Raw genomic sequence first — 14,948 nt, forward strand, 5'->3', positions numbered from 1 at the left:
ATGAAAAGAACTGCCTTGTCTGCGCGAACGAGGCCAAGGAGCAGACAAGATCTCATTGATATGGACACTACAACCTGGCACAGTTACATTTCCCATGCAGTGCCTTGCACTGTGTGTCAGTATGCTGACGGTGTTGCTGCAGTAGAGGTTCACGACTAGGCAGGAGAAGAACTTTCCCTCAGAGAACCATCTTCCAGGCAAGCCTTAGCCTGGAGTTTATTTCTCTCTCTGGAGAAATGTAAAATCTGAATTGCTCTGAAGGGGATGAGAAAACAACCTAGATTTCTTGCAAAAATGATCCCAGACACACCAAGATTTTTTCCCTCTGTCCAAAAACCAGTAGAAGAAATTCAAAACCTCTCTGTGGTTTTAAGCAGAAGGCTGCACTAACACATCTCTGGAGTGAGCTGTTGTTCAAATGCTGTCCTTGTCATGGAAAAAATCGACCACGGTTTTCTCTCCCCTCCCACCTGCCCAACAGGTCTTCAAGGAGACACACACCCAGGATCAAAATTTTGTGTTGCAAGGGGCATGGTGATTTGAATTTTTTTTCTCATCAGTTACAGATCATCCTGAAATTTCATGTGTCTTCACTAAAGTAATATTCTCTCAAAACTATTGTTTTACTGAGATTTAATTTTTTAATTTTAAACTATGATATTGAACAGTGCTGTGAAAAAACAAATCAAAAAACCCACTTCAAAATAATAATAAAAAAGATGTTTTATTCTGAAATTATGCTGAAACCTGACACATCTACATGATGGGAACCTTCTCTTTCGAAGCAAAATTTCAGGCTAAATCAACACGGCTTTGCAAAGCATTTTCATTGCATGGGACTCTTTTTTCTAATGCAAAATAATTTCTCAATGAGTTACACCCCAAAACTCGGGAATGTGGGAAATCCAGATCAGGAGCAAGCTGTGAGTGTGCCTACTCGGGCTCTTTGCTAATTGAGACGAATGAAGCCTTTGCTGTGGACTGGAGATTTCTCAAAGGTGGGGCAGCGAGGTGTTGTCTCTGGTGAGATTAGGAAATATCTTTTTTCCTTTTCTTTGCTGATACCCCAGACAATATAAATGTGCAGAATGTGATCTTGTAAAAGCTTTCAATCTCAGCTGAGGCTTTGCATTCCAGTGGTCAGGTTTTTACTTGTTTGCCTTGGAGCCTGGCTTCAAGGGATACGATGGAAGAGATAATTGGAGCAGAGTGGCTGCCAACAAGCAAAAAAAAATGTTTCAATAAAAAGTATTTTATTCTGCTAAGGATACTTATATGAACAAATGGCACCCTTGGGTACAAAACAGAAATAATCCTAAGCATTTCTCTCCCTCCCTCCCTCTCCACATACCTCCCCTGCAGCAGGTTTCATACCACACACAGCATCGCTGCACGCAGATTTCTATCGATGTTTCAACGCCCCACCGCGATGGGCCCCAGGAGTTTTCGGGGCCAGGCTTGCCGTGCGGTTAAAGAGGTGCTGTGGATCGGGGGAGTTCAATAGCTGGAGATGAGCAGGAGATGAGTGGGGACCCGGGGTGTCCCCCACCCAGGCACCTGCCTCCCCTCCTCGCCCTCCCTGGGCATCACCACTGCTGCAGACCTGCCCTGGGGAAAGGCTGAGCCCTAGGGCTGCCCCGTCTTGCTGTCGTGCTTGACACCAGCCTCCAGCCCTCGCCCACCCCCCGGATCTGCTGTGATTTGTCCAGTTCAGAGATAAGAACAAACCCTGAAACTCAAATAGGACCTCACACTTTGAATTCTGTTTCCCTCCCTGCAGCAACCCAAATCTGGATTTTACAAGAGACAAAAGGTTTTCAGGTTGTCCAGGCCCAACCTTTGAAAACATATTCATGACCAAGTAACCTCCTTATTTATTATTAGCACCTCTCTAAACAAAATCTTCTGGAGGAAGCACAGTGTTTATGTGCTGAGCCTGCCATGCCTTCTGCTTCAGCAAGTCAGGAACACAAAGTCTGTCTGCAACAGCAGCTGCAAAGTCCAAGGGAAAATAAGTCAAGGCTACGAATGGTCATATTAAATTTTCCTGCTGAGCCCTGCCTCCCTGTGCCCCCTCAGCAGCTAGGCCTATGAGTTGGATAAACTATTTCAGCTGGCCCATTCAAACCCCCTAACCAGCTCTCCAGCAAGTCACCTAAGTAGCATAGCGCATGAGAAACCCTGGCACTGCACACTGTGGTTATTACCACCAAATGGAGCTTGAACTCCAGTGAAGATGCAGCCAGTTAAACCAGCTCTTCCATCCAGCAGCTGAAGCCCCACGTGAGCATCTTGCGTCTCACAGCCGTGATGGGAACTGGGATGCTGAGAGCGGTGAGCAGCAGCCCCGGCCAAGCCGGCGGTTTGTGTCCGCCCTAGCTGGGAGCTGCTGCCTCCGTGCCACGGGAGCTACCGAAGTGTGGCTCCCTGCCCAGTCCTGGACAGCAGGATGAAGGATGTCCCTGGGGCTAAAGCTGCACACAGCGGTAGGATCAGCTGCTGACTTGGGGAGCGATGCTGCGGGATCAGTCCTTCCCACACCTCAACAGCATCTTGGAGCTGGTAACGGCTCTACTGCAGGAGCAGTGGGTCAGCCAACTGCTCTGGTGGCAAACGCAGCCAGGCCAAAAAGGTGATTAATTTTCAGGCTGACCTGGCTCCCTGCAGAAGCACCAAGGCCAGCACAGGCAGCCCTGATTTAGAGAGATTTAAGATGCTGTGGCCTTTGCCATCGTGATTGCTCTGGTGTAAATCTGAAAGTCCGCTCTCTCCTGCCTGGCACAGTCCTGCACAGTCGATGGAGTTAAGCAGATGCACGTGGGCTAGGTAGTCTGCCCTCAGTGACTGCATAGGAAGCCAGAAACCACTGCTGCCTGGCTCCTCACCTTGGTGTGTCTCTGCGTTCTTGCTCTAAAGCACTACGTTAGCTTGCAAAGGCAAAGTTAAACCCTTCAGATTTATCATTTGCAGGTCAGTGTCTTCACTAGTAAATGCATGTATGAATTTTCACTTCTTTTACACCCATCCTACTTACCTTGTCCTAATAGGAAAAGTGATTAATGACACCAATATTATCATGGCCTTCTTAAGCGATAAATGTCTTTTACAACAACTATGCAAGGATCAGGGGAACGTGCAGGCCAGCGTGTTTTACCGCACATTGCAAAGTATGACAAAATGAATCAAGTTTCCTCTTTTTCACAGAGCATCCGAGAAAACAAGGTTTCCTTAATTACAGTGTTGGTTTGATATTTGTTTCTCAGCAGGAGGAAGTTAAAAAATGAAGGCCCTGAACACCAATGGTGAGTAAAAATTTTCTTTTGCCTAATGTTACTGTTATTTTCCAGTCACATTTTTAACTGCTGAACACTTCCTGTACAGGATTTCCACCAGACTTCTTATGCGTACTTGCCCCAACGTGCAGTTATGTCCATCCTTCACTCAATACAGATGCTCACATACAGATATAATCTGATTTTTAAATGCATATGGTGCTGTAGCAAGAGCACATCTGAATGATCTTGCGATAGCTATTCATCCAAGGCTTAAATATTTCAGAAAAACTGTAAATTCCTTTTGTTTTAGTTTTTAATATTCAGTAGGCAGATTCTGCTGCCAGTGACACGTGCATGAATCCTGACTTGACCTTTCTCATTGTGCTGCTTTGATTTCACTGATTCACTTGAACATGGTGTTTGTGTACACAATGGGAAACAGTGTCAAAGCACTTTGATTTATGACAGATTTATACTGCTCTCATTAATGCCATGCTGTGGCTTACCCTCTGGGATGTCTGGGAGCTGGTAGTGCTGTGGGCTCCCTTGGAAGAACCTTAATGTCCCACCATGGGTTCTCCCAGGGCTGGGAAGGGGCAATCGGCCTTCTTAGATCCCAGCCCAAACTGGAAGGACTACCACAGAGTCTCCTCTGCTCTTTTTGGGCAGTAATTTGGGGTATGAGGCATAACAAAGAGTGAAAGCTTGGAAGAATGCAAAGTTTCTCAAATAAAAATTCCTTCAAAGTCAAGCCCAGTGTGAGGCATTCAGAGAAAGCATTTCAAATAAGTAAAGCATGAGCAGTTATGTGTCAAAATAACCCTTTTCCAGGTAAACGCAACAATAAAATAACTACCATAGCTGGCATGTCTCAAGCAGAGCCAGCAGGAAAAGCGTGAGAATGCAGAGAGCTGAGGTGACAACCCCCGGTCGGGGCTGAGGGTGCTGGAGAAGGGGCGAGGGGCATGAAGGGACTTGCCAGGGTGCTGTCTGCATCAAACTGGTTTCTGAGATAAAAAGAGGGCCTGTCAGCTCACTGCTATTCAAAAACCCAAAAAGAGAAACCCGCAAACTCAGGCACAAACCAGCAAAGCAGCGAGGAAGAAAGCTCATTCCTGCTTTCTCCAAACAGAGCTGGTTGCTGCCTGAGCCCAAAGGGGTGGCAGAAATGACCCCGAGGTCGGGCTCTCAACCTGTCAGCTCAGATTATCCTTGTGTAAATCCCACGAAGCAGAGGGCATTCCTGCATGGTGTCGGGGGGCTGCTTTGCTTGCTCAGCCACCAAAGCTCCTGCCAGGGTTTCTGAGCACGCTTTGCTCTGGCGACATGACTTTGCACACCCTGAGGCTCAGCCCCGAGCCCGGCACATCCCCCTGACCCAGGACGATACCAACAAAAGCCACCTGCTCTTAGGGGAGAAAGTTGAAACCACAAGTCCAGAAGGATATAAGGGCTTGAGCAGGGTGGGTCAAGCCTTTTTAAGTGCTGTATGATCAGATTAGACAGAAGCGGTGCTAATAAAAGGCCAGATACTGGAAGATTTAAAGCCACTGGGAAAAGACTTGCTGATTTGAATGGGTGCAAGGGAGGGCCCTGCAACAGCGGGGTTTGAGGGGACACTCCAGGCTTAGACCCTGATGCTTAAGGCTTTCAGCCCTGCTTTAGGTAAGGGTGGGAGGCTGGAGCACGGGCTCCCCAGAGGTCCCTTCCAGTCTGAATTATCCCCTGACTCCATGAACTTGTTCTAAATGTGCTGAAAAACTTCCTGAAGTTTCTAAAGTTTCTTGAGAAACTGTTGGGATAAGAAACACACCATCATCATAATACACACTTGCCGTGTCTTCTGATGAGTGCCCTGTGCTGAGACTGAAAATATCTCAGTTCAGTCGCTGGCACTGCCTCAGACTTTCTGGGTGATGCTGAAAATAAAACCAAAATATCAGAGCAGTCAGACTAAATGTCCCATTAACACAGCATCCTTTCTTTGGCAGGAGCTAAACCAGGTGCTGGGTAAATTGTTTAACCAATAATCCCTGTGCTCTGCTTCTGCCCACACGTTCAAGGATGAGAGTAATCCTTTCTTCCTTCTACTCTTTGCCTGCGTCTAGAGCAGAGCCCTATTTTTGCTCTATGTTTGTACAGCACCCAGCACAAGAAACCCCAGGTCTCACCGAGTCCTTGGTGCAGTCAACTACAAACTCTTCTCTCCTCTGAGTGGCCATGGACATGGCACCATGAAAACGCTGCTTTCTGTAACTTAATCTACCATGATTTGTCACTGAAGAGCAAAACCTTCAGGATAAATTAAAATAATACTTCCTTTTTCTTTTTTTTTTATGAAATTCAGAAATGCATTTCCACTCCTCTTTGGTTTTGAAGATGGTTTTATGGAAAGACAAAGGCTAGCATACAAGTCAGAGGGCAGTATTCCTGCCTGGCCTACCTATAGTGTAAGGTACCGCGAGGATGGGCAAAGGATGGCCACTGCTACCCTCTGGGACAGGAGATGGTAAAGCCTCCAGCACAGCCCAACTGCCCTCACTCAGCGTGTGGGGAGAGTGCCTGGGCCAGGCAAAGGTGCAAAACTCCTCTTCCACTGGAGACAGTGCGGAGCCAGGGGTTAGTTTGTTGTGATTTAGGGAATCCAAAGGGTTTGGTCAGTTTTTGTGCCAAACCCTAAACCCAACACTTGTGTTGCCACTGATACTATTGCCGGAGGGAGCCAGAGGCATCAAGCAGTAAATTCAAGAGAATTAAGACTATCTGCTGCCCAGGACTGCCAGCCCACGGCTCCCTGTGGAGTCAGTCGAGACAAGCAGTCGCAATATCCAAGTTAAATTCCCTTGAAAGCCACCTAAACCCAGTCACTAATGCTCTGTCCCTCTTGCACGCAGCAGTAGGTAAAAGCCAACCAAAGCAACAATTTTGCTAGAAATTCTAGAAGTTCTTTACAGAGAGTAGTCAGATATATGTACATAATAAGTAAATACATACATAGACATATATACACAACTTCTGGTTGGATCTGAGTTCCCACATCAGTCGAGTACCTATCCTAAGGAGTCTTCCAGATAAATGGGCATGTGAGTCCAGTTTTCATAACACTGTAAATGATGCTCTGGATTCAGTCTCCAGGATTCCATATGCGGACAAAATGTGACCGGAGCCAATGGTAACACAGTTCCTTACAAAGGAATGGGAAAGGTGCCTGATTTTTGGCCACTCCAGATCGTTATTCATAATGTAGAGGCAAACACCAGCAAGGGGACAATAAGATCATTTATCATCGGACTTGCACAAGGCTGAAAGACGAGTGTCCTCTTGATCTCTTTCTAAATGTCTCTGAGCTGAAAGCGCTCCTGTCTCAGCAGCAGTTTTCTTCAGAAGCTAGCTAGTGCTATCAGTGCCTTTTGCCAATAGCAGCTATAATTACATTAAATCGTTGATTTGTAGAAGCAGAAGGAGAACAACATGTGCAGAACAATGTTGCACAACATCGCAAAGAGTTTGCACACTTCTGTCACTCCAGTAAACCACTTACAATGACACTCACATACTCCTATTTTCTCTCTGTATTTTGGAGATAAGCCTGTTTTGAATTCTTCTGTGGAATTATCTGATGGCTGCACGCAGCTTGATTCATTGCAGCCATTAGAGGGGAGCTGGATGACCCCCGAAACAATTCCCTGCTATGAATAGCCATTGTGATCTCACATGAACAATGGCACAAGATGTCATGCATCCTTTCCTGAGCTTCAGAGAGTGATGCTCAGATACGAGAACTTAAAAATAAAACAGCATCATATCTATGAAGTGGAAGGGACTGCAATATGCACTGCGTCTTCTCTTGGAAGCATACTGGTGTTCATGTAAGTGCTTTCTACCTCCAAATGTTGTTTTTTCTTCCCAAGCCTGTGCTGTAATTATAATTCTACCTTTAAACCTGAGTGCACTTTGTAGGCTTAATAAGACAACTGGCAGCAATAATGGCAGTAATTACAAATATGTTCGTTGTTCAGAACTAAAGAAAAATACACTAAAGATGAAAAATGCCATCACTCAAGAATTTCTTGGAAACAACACAGGCAGAAATGGGCAAGTCTGCATGACTATAAATATCACAAGCACAGAGCTTACATTATTGAGGGCACGTGTGCGATGAGCGTTCTTCTGAAAGACTCTGGGCAGCGTTAAAGCATGAGAGCACAAGTGATCTGGGAAATATCAAAATATTATAATCTGCTACGGAGACACACAGCTTTTCTTTATGGCTTGCAAAAATATACTCGAGATTCCAGATGCACTCCGCTGCAGGAGCGCCTATTTATGGCAAATGGAGAGTGCACAGGGAAGTATTGCTAAACAAGTTGGCAATGGACCAGCATAAGCAACTTGGTAACGAGTTATTTTAATGGTATTGTATATCCTGTCCTGAGCGTCATGGTGAAATGTCTCAGGGAACAGTTTGTAACAACCACCTTACAGTCATCCCACATGTATCATCAGGATCCAAAACACATGCAGAGTGGACACAAGACAAATTGGTAGGGATCTTGGTTGCCATGAGGAGTTCCTCAGCTCCTCGGGAGAAATTGTGTTGGAATTTGGCAATATCCTGAACACAAACTGCTCCCAATAAGCCATCAGGAGACCTGAAGTACTCTGTTTTCCCATCTGCCCTCCAAAGGGCAGGAGGACAAACTGAGTATGTCTAAACAACAAATTACTGGAACTCATCTTCTTATTTTATTATTTTTTATTTGCCAGTATCCATGAAGCACTTCTCCCAGTAGCTCCTCTCAGACGCTATTAAACCTGGCCCATAACAAAACTGGGAGGTTTTGCAGCCTGGAAAATGAAGCGTGATAAGGAAGAATTTCTCTGAAGCTTTTATTTAACCCCAAGCTTCTCCTTTCTCCAGCCATCATGTAATGCGGGTCCAAGCTGCGCACCCGAGAGGCATCTGACTCCAGGTGCTTGGTCTCCACACATGGAATACCATGAGGAACAAGCCACATTTTGGGACCTTCGCAGTTCTTTGCTCCATGGGCTCCTTCTGGACTTTCCCACTTGTTCTTCGGCCTTCAGCCTCTCAGGAGGAAGAGGTGGTGCGTTGTTCCTGGTGCCGGCTGTGCCACCATCCTTGAGCTCTCTCTTTCCTGGCTGGTGCTAACCTGAAAACGTGACAGATCCTGTTGGCAGCTTATGCAATTAAGACAAGACCTTGTTCTCCAGAACCAGGCAGAAGTCTACAGGGGCCTTTCCACCTTGGATGCTTCAAAATCAAATGTTTCCAACCTCAAACTGTGAGTTGGTGTACTTCTCCAATGCTGTTATCAGCTTAGGTGTTGATGTCGGTGGTAAGAGAAGCGATCCTCGTGACATGTAACATTTTCACACAGTTGAGAGTGGGAACACGAAGTGCTGCTGAAAAAAAAATGTTGTGGCCCTGCTCTGAGCAGTGATGCTGGAAAAGCTCTGTTCAAGCTAACAGGGCAGCCGCTGCAGAGCCGAGGCTCCAGCTATGGGCTAGATTCACGCTTTATTGCTTTCTCTGGAAAAGCCATGGGACCCACCCAGATTGCCCACTGCGGTCCCCTAAAGGCTGCTGCAAGGTCAGATTTGCTCTCTCTGTGGGCAGCAAGCCTGGAGGGAAGTCTCCTGCTTGAACGGACCATGTGGGTTCGTTATTCCCAGCCCATGGGAGGGTGTCAGTCCGTCACTGGGGACCCCTGAGAAGCTTGGATGCCGGTGGACTGTGAAGTCCCTGCATGCAGGAGAAGTGGGTGGCCCTAGAGCCTGCTGCTCTCCCAGCTGCTCTCTTTAGAAGTGGCATCAGGCTCAATTTAGTTGCCTAACCAGCAGTGCCCGGTGCTATTTAAGATGCCCTTCGGCCTTTGCTCCCTCACTGCTGCAAACTCTGTGCCCATCTCCTAACCACGGCAGACATTTCGGCTGCTCTAGGGCGTCCCACATGGCACAGGGTGCCTACATTTCAGTTTGGAAACCAAGTCCACAGTCCTCAAATCCCCGTTTTTTAAAATTATTGGCATCAACAAAACAAGCCCAGACTTACAAAATACAGTGCCTGTCAGTTCGTGTTTATATATGTAGGATTCAGTGCATGAAGATATAAATACGTGCCCAAGCTTATGCAAACTTTCTACTAGGAGAGCAACAGCTCAGATGTACTCGCCCACTCGCCGGTGGTTTCTGAATCTCATTTTCTAAATATACGTTGCCCGATTCACAGGGGGAACACAGCGTTTGGCACCTCCCGAGGGGAAACACAGATGTTTGGCTCCCGGCCCCTGGAATTTCTTGAACTTCTGTGGACAAAAGGCGAAAGGCCAGAGGTCGAGCAGCACTATTTATTCTGCCCCGTTTCCTACCAATTGTTCAAAACTGCCCAGCAGATAAAGCACGGGCATTTCTTGTTGGCGAGACCCATGGGGGCTGCCGGGACGGCATGACGAATTCCAGTCATTCCTCCAGGCTGCTGGGGGCTGCCCGAGCCCCCCTGAGGAAAACCGGCCCCACCAGCCCGCAGCCTGCCGAGGAAGGACCTGCCCCCAGACAGACCACCCCTTCCCATGGCACTGGCTCTATTTGTTTGCTGTCGCTCAGCGGGGAAGAAATCCTGGGCCACAAGAGGCATCTCGCCTGCCGGGAGGCCGGGTACCCCGCAGAGGCAGCCCCGGTGAGGATGCCTGAAGGACTTCTTGCTTTTCAATCAGGACCACAAGGGAGAGAGGGAGAGAGAAAAAGAGATGCTTGCCTGGATTTTAAACATTTATTTTTTCATGCCCTTAAGCTTTAATTTAACTAAATTAAAGAGGGTGGTGAGACAGTGGAACAGGTTGCCCAGAGAAGTTGTGGATACTCCATCACTGGAAGTGTTCAAGGTCAGGTTGGACTGGGCTTTGAGCAACCTGATCTAGTGAAAGATGCCCGTGGCGGGGGGGTTGGATTAGATGATCTTTAAAGGTCCCTTCCAACTCAAACCATTCTGTGATTCTATGAATTCTGGAGAAAAGAGTCTGGAGAACACCCACGAAGTAACTAGAACTAGGTCCTATGGATCCAGGTAGAAAAAACCTGCAGCCCTAAGAAAAGAGCTGGGATCAGCACAGTCCCTTCCTACGGCACTCTCCTAAAAACAGATGGCTGCTCCCACAAGGACACGGGCTGTCCCATAGGTTTTTTTCCCAGCCCAAGCTGACTATCAGACAGCAGCCCAGACCTGGGCACCCACCGGGGCGGGTACCCGAAAGCTGCCGTGCTCTGAATCGCCTCAACCTGCACAGAGCAGCAGCCTCTGGCTGCACCAGCGCTTTCAGTGCCACCAGCGGGTCTGCACTCACTGTGGGCGGTAAGCATGGGGTGTTTTCATCTCAAAAAAAAACTAGAATGTGCTCCAGCTGCTTTTTCGGTAAATGTGCTCTGCCCTAAAAACAAAACACTGCAGTAACCACTGTTCCCTGACAACAGGTCAGGGTGGTATAAAGCTCCCTGGCTGGTGTCCCTGGCATTATTGCTACACAAATAATGGGGGGGTACACCGCAAGTGGTGGCCTGGCTCTCCATCCTGCCCTCACATCACCTGTAAGGCCTATAATTGAGCGGTACCTGTCACATGAAAATGCCCCCACTTTGCAGGATATCCCTGCCACAGAGGTGGCACTGATTCTGCGCTACTTTCAGGTATTTCTACAGTGAGAAGAGAGAGAGGTCTGAGACATCTGCATCCTCCAGCCAGTCCTGATCACCCAAAGAGCCTTTTGGGGCCAGAGGGGGTTGTGCATCAGCTGCAGCCTCCCCTTACGCTGGCACCGAATCACTGTCTGGCACTGGGTGGTTTCCCAGCACCAGGAAAACGTGAGTGTGGAGCAATGCTATCTTCCCTCCTTTCCCTCCCTCTGTCCCTGCCCTGGGCATGCTCTGTGCTTACTGTGTGAACATCTGCAGCTTCAAGGGCTGCAAATACTAATAAAGATCTAAGAAAATGAAAGCTTCAGCTTGCATTCTCACTGAATGCAATCAAGATTTTTTTAGAAACAGCCCTATTTCATTCACTTATACGTTCTCTGCTGGTCTAACCTCTCATAGAAGTTTTTCTGGGGGAGCTTTTAGGTCCATAAAGTGGTAACATTCCATGCTGCCCCTCTCCTCCCTTTCTCTTCTCCCCAGCCCCCAAGAAGGTCTCAAATGCACTCTCATCCCCCCTCCTCCTCCAACAGGTAGAAAATCTGTTTAGAAATAAGAGCAAGAGCATGACCACCTCTCTGGTCATTACTGCCATGCCTGCTGCATGCCAGCACCACCAGGTCAGGCTAATCTACCTAACTCCTACAGTGAGTATTGAAGTGATTTCAGAGCATGCTACAATCCCACAGGTGCCCATGCAAGACTTAAAGCAACCAGTCCTGTGTCAAACCAGCCTAACATTTTGCAAGTTAGATATACCTAGTATTTCTGGGTATTTTGTTCTGTATTTCTACAGTACCTAGCACAGCAGTACTCTGATTCATACACGATGTTCCCAGGCACAGTCCCAAAACAAACGAGAAGTTGCAACTCAGCAATCGCAGGCTTGACTGATGGGGCTTAAATAACCCGCTGCAAGCCCACTAAAATGAAGAGGAGTGTGGCTTGGTTTCCATTGGAGCAGAAGCACTTTCTGTATCATTTCCAGATCAAGAAGCACAGCTCAGGAGATCCAAATTCTTTGGCCCGGCCACCAGACCTCAACTGGTTGATTGTAGGGGCACAATATGGCTGGGTTAATACTTCACCATTCCTGTAAAGGAGTTTGGTCACACAGTGCTGTTAGTTACACCACTAGCCCAAGCTAGCCCTGCGACGGTGTCGCTGACATAACATCAGTCAGCAGGACCCTGCACCATGGCAGCACTGGTGGAACTCCCTGCAGACAGCGGGGGAAGGCTGTGCACAGTCCTTTGGGGTCAGCAGCATGGCCAGCACGTGAGCTACATGGCTCATGAGACCCATGTCTGGAAATAAATAACCAACAATCCTCACCTCCAGCTTGTCTTCTTTAAACTGTATATCCCTCCCTACCACTTTTCAAATTAATTTGGACCTTGACCCAATGAAGCATTCAAACATGTGCTCCATTTTAACCATTGTTCTCGGTGGAGCAGAGAGATGGGGTGATGGCATGTGTGGAGTTTGTCTTTCACACTGGCAGGGACAGATGCCGAGTTCATCCCTGTGTATTTGCTGATGGACAGTAGCAACCACGTTTGAAGAGGGCTGGTGTCCCCTGCTCGGCTCGTCCCCAGGGGAAGAGCTGTGCGGTCACAGAGCCTCTGCTTTCCTCTGCCCTGAGTGCACCCCTCCTTGTCCCTGCTAGCTGTCTGGCCAACCCTGGCAGACTTGTGAACCAGGCTAGATCTACCCCAAAGTGCTGGTGGGGTCTTGTCGTGGTTTAACCCCAGCCGGCAACTAAGCCCCATGCAGCCGCTCACTCACTCCCCTCCAGCAGGATGGGGGAGAGAATCAGAAGTGTAAAAGTGAGAAAACTTGTGGGTTGACATAAAGACAGTTTAATAGGGAAAGCAAAAGCTGTGCGCGCAAGCAAAGCAAAACAAGGAATTCATTCACTCCTTCCCATCGGCAGGCAGGTGTTCAGCCATCTCCAGGAAAGCAGGGCTCCATCACGCGTAACGATTACTTGGAAGACAAAACACCATAACTCTGAACGTCCCTCCCGTCCTTCTTCTTCCCCTGGCTTTATACGCTGAGCATGCGGTCATATGGTATGGGATACCCCTTTGGTCAGTTGGGGTCAGCTGTCCCAGCCGTGTCCCCTCCCAACTCCTTGTGCAGCCCCAGCCTACTCGCTGGTGGGGTGGGGTGAGGAGCAGAAAAGGCCTTGACTCTGTGTCAGCACTGCTCAGCAGTAACGAAAACTGTGTTATCAACACTCTTTTCAGCACAAATCCAAAACATAGCCCCATACTAGCTACTCCGAAGAAAATTAACTCTAACCCACCCAAAACCAGCACAGGTCTCTGCCCGGGGCTGCTTTCTGCTGCTCCAACACACTCGCAGGGCTGTGCAAAGGCAGTGGATAGGGTAGGCTGCAGCCCAAATCCGGACAGGGCACACGGCCCTGTGGGGAGGCTGTCTCCTTCATGAGTCCGGTTAGATGGAGTGTCCCAGCAGGTCCCCAAATGCCACCAGCAAAAGAGCCAAGGACAGGGTTCTCTGCCCCACTCCCAAGTGAAAAGGGAAGGAAGGGGCATGAAGCAAACAGCAGAAAGGCCTCAGTAGAAATCAAGGGCGCTTCGTGCCTCGGATCAGCTTTCAGCCTCTTGTTAGATGAAGTCCAAGTGCAAATATGGTCCTTCTCAAAGAGAGATGATAAGGATTGATGCTATAAGCAAAGCAAAAATCTCTTAAAACACTTGCTACGAGTGTGGGAAGCCACTCAGAGGAGCTAGAAATCATGCAAAATGATGGGGGCTATGAACTCAGGAGCTTAGCTCTGGCCTGCTGGGATTGCTCTCATAACTCCAATCTTAAGACATGATCTGTTTGAGGGAGATAGGAAGGGGAGAAGGAGTGCAGGGGTGCTGTTATGCATCACGTGTACGCACCACTGCCAGCAACCTGTCACTTGACAATGAAGAGCGTGGTGATGGAGCCCACTGAGTAAGTGCATACGGCACGTGAAATGAAGGGGAAAGCGTGAGGTCTCTGCTCCGGACCACCAGGACTGGTAAGCAGGAGAGAAAAATGTCTGGACCAACTCTCAAGCTGCCAGAAAAGATGCAAGGGAGAAGCTGTTATCCCCGACCGGGGCCGAGGGTGGCTGCTGGCAGTCAGACATCCCATGTTTATATTCCAGCTGCCTCCTATGGAAAGTGCACAGAGTCCAGCATTTCATAGCAAATGTAAAACACCAGGGACTTTGATTCACAACTGGGATTTATCTAGGTACTGCCTGTGGTCATTGTGGTAAGGTTCAGATTTTACAGTTCACTGCCCCAGGTTGTGATTCATGCTGAGAGAGGCCATTAAAAAGAGATTTACAGAAGATACAGGAGAACTGCCCAAATTATCCACTAAGGCTAAGCAGAGAAGCAAAGACTTCACTCTGCTTCTGCAAGGGAAAGTTTCTTCCCTTCAGCCAGAATTAGACACCTAAGCCTGGTCAGTCCTTCCTTTCTTGCAAAAGAAAGATGCACAGAGGAGCAGTGCACAGCCAGACTGTACCTAGACCAGTAAAGTGAGCAGCCCATGGCCCTGGTACTTCACACACTCCTTGTCCATCCTGCAGGACTCTTAGCACAGTCTCCAGCATAGTTTGGGCCCAGCACAGAGAGCAGTCTCCTTATTTGGAAGGGAAGAGACATTATCCTCATGGAAGTAAGCTGGCCCATGATGTTGGCGTCTCATACTTCTCATACTAAATCCAAAACACAGCACTAGGACAAAATTTAACTCCATCCCAGCTGAAACCAGGACAGTATCAGAATGAGAAAACAGGGTTTGGGCTGTTTTATTTACTCATTAGTACATGTGCAACATCAGACATTGGAGATCTGGTTTAGATTCCCCTAGATTTAAGTTTCCAACCCTATGGAGAGTGCAAACTATATGATGTGGAGGGATAGGGCTCACTTTGTGTCTGCAGCTGAAGGA

General features: G+C 48.0%; 1 long non-coding RNA gene across 1 annotated transcript; it reads right to left on the reverse strand.

Annotated features, from left to right (window-relative positions):
• Positions 1–705: 705 nt before the first annotated feature.
• LOC142081310 (uncharacterized) lies at positions 706–1,618 on the reverse strand. The gene is made up of 2 exons (XR_012673301.1): positions 1,352–1,618; positions 706–1,213 (listed from the first exon to the last, which is right to left on the reverse strand). It is a non-coding gene; the product is annotated as an uncharacterized LOC142081310 (long non-coding RNA).
• Between the last annotated feature and the right edge of the window lie 13,330 nt (positions 1,619–14,948).

The sequence above is a fragment of the Calonectris borealis genome, chromosome 3 (genome assembly GCF_964195595.1).
Source record: "Calonectris borealis chromosome 3, bCalBor7.hap1.2, whole genome shotgun sequence".
Taxonomy (NCBI): Eukaryota; Metazoa; Chordata; class Aves; order Procellariiformes; family Procellariidae; genus Calonectris; species Calonectris borealis.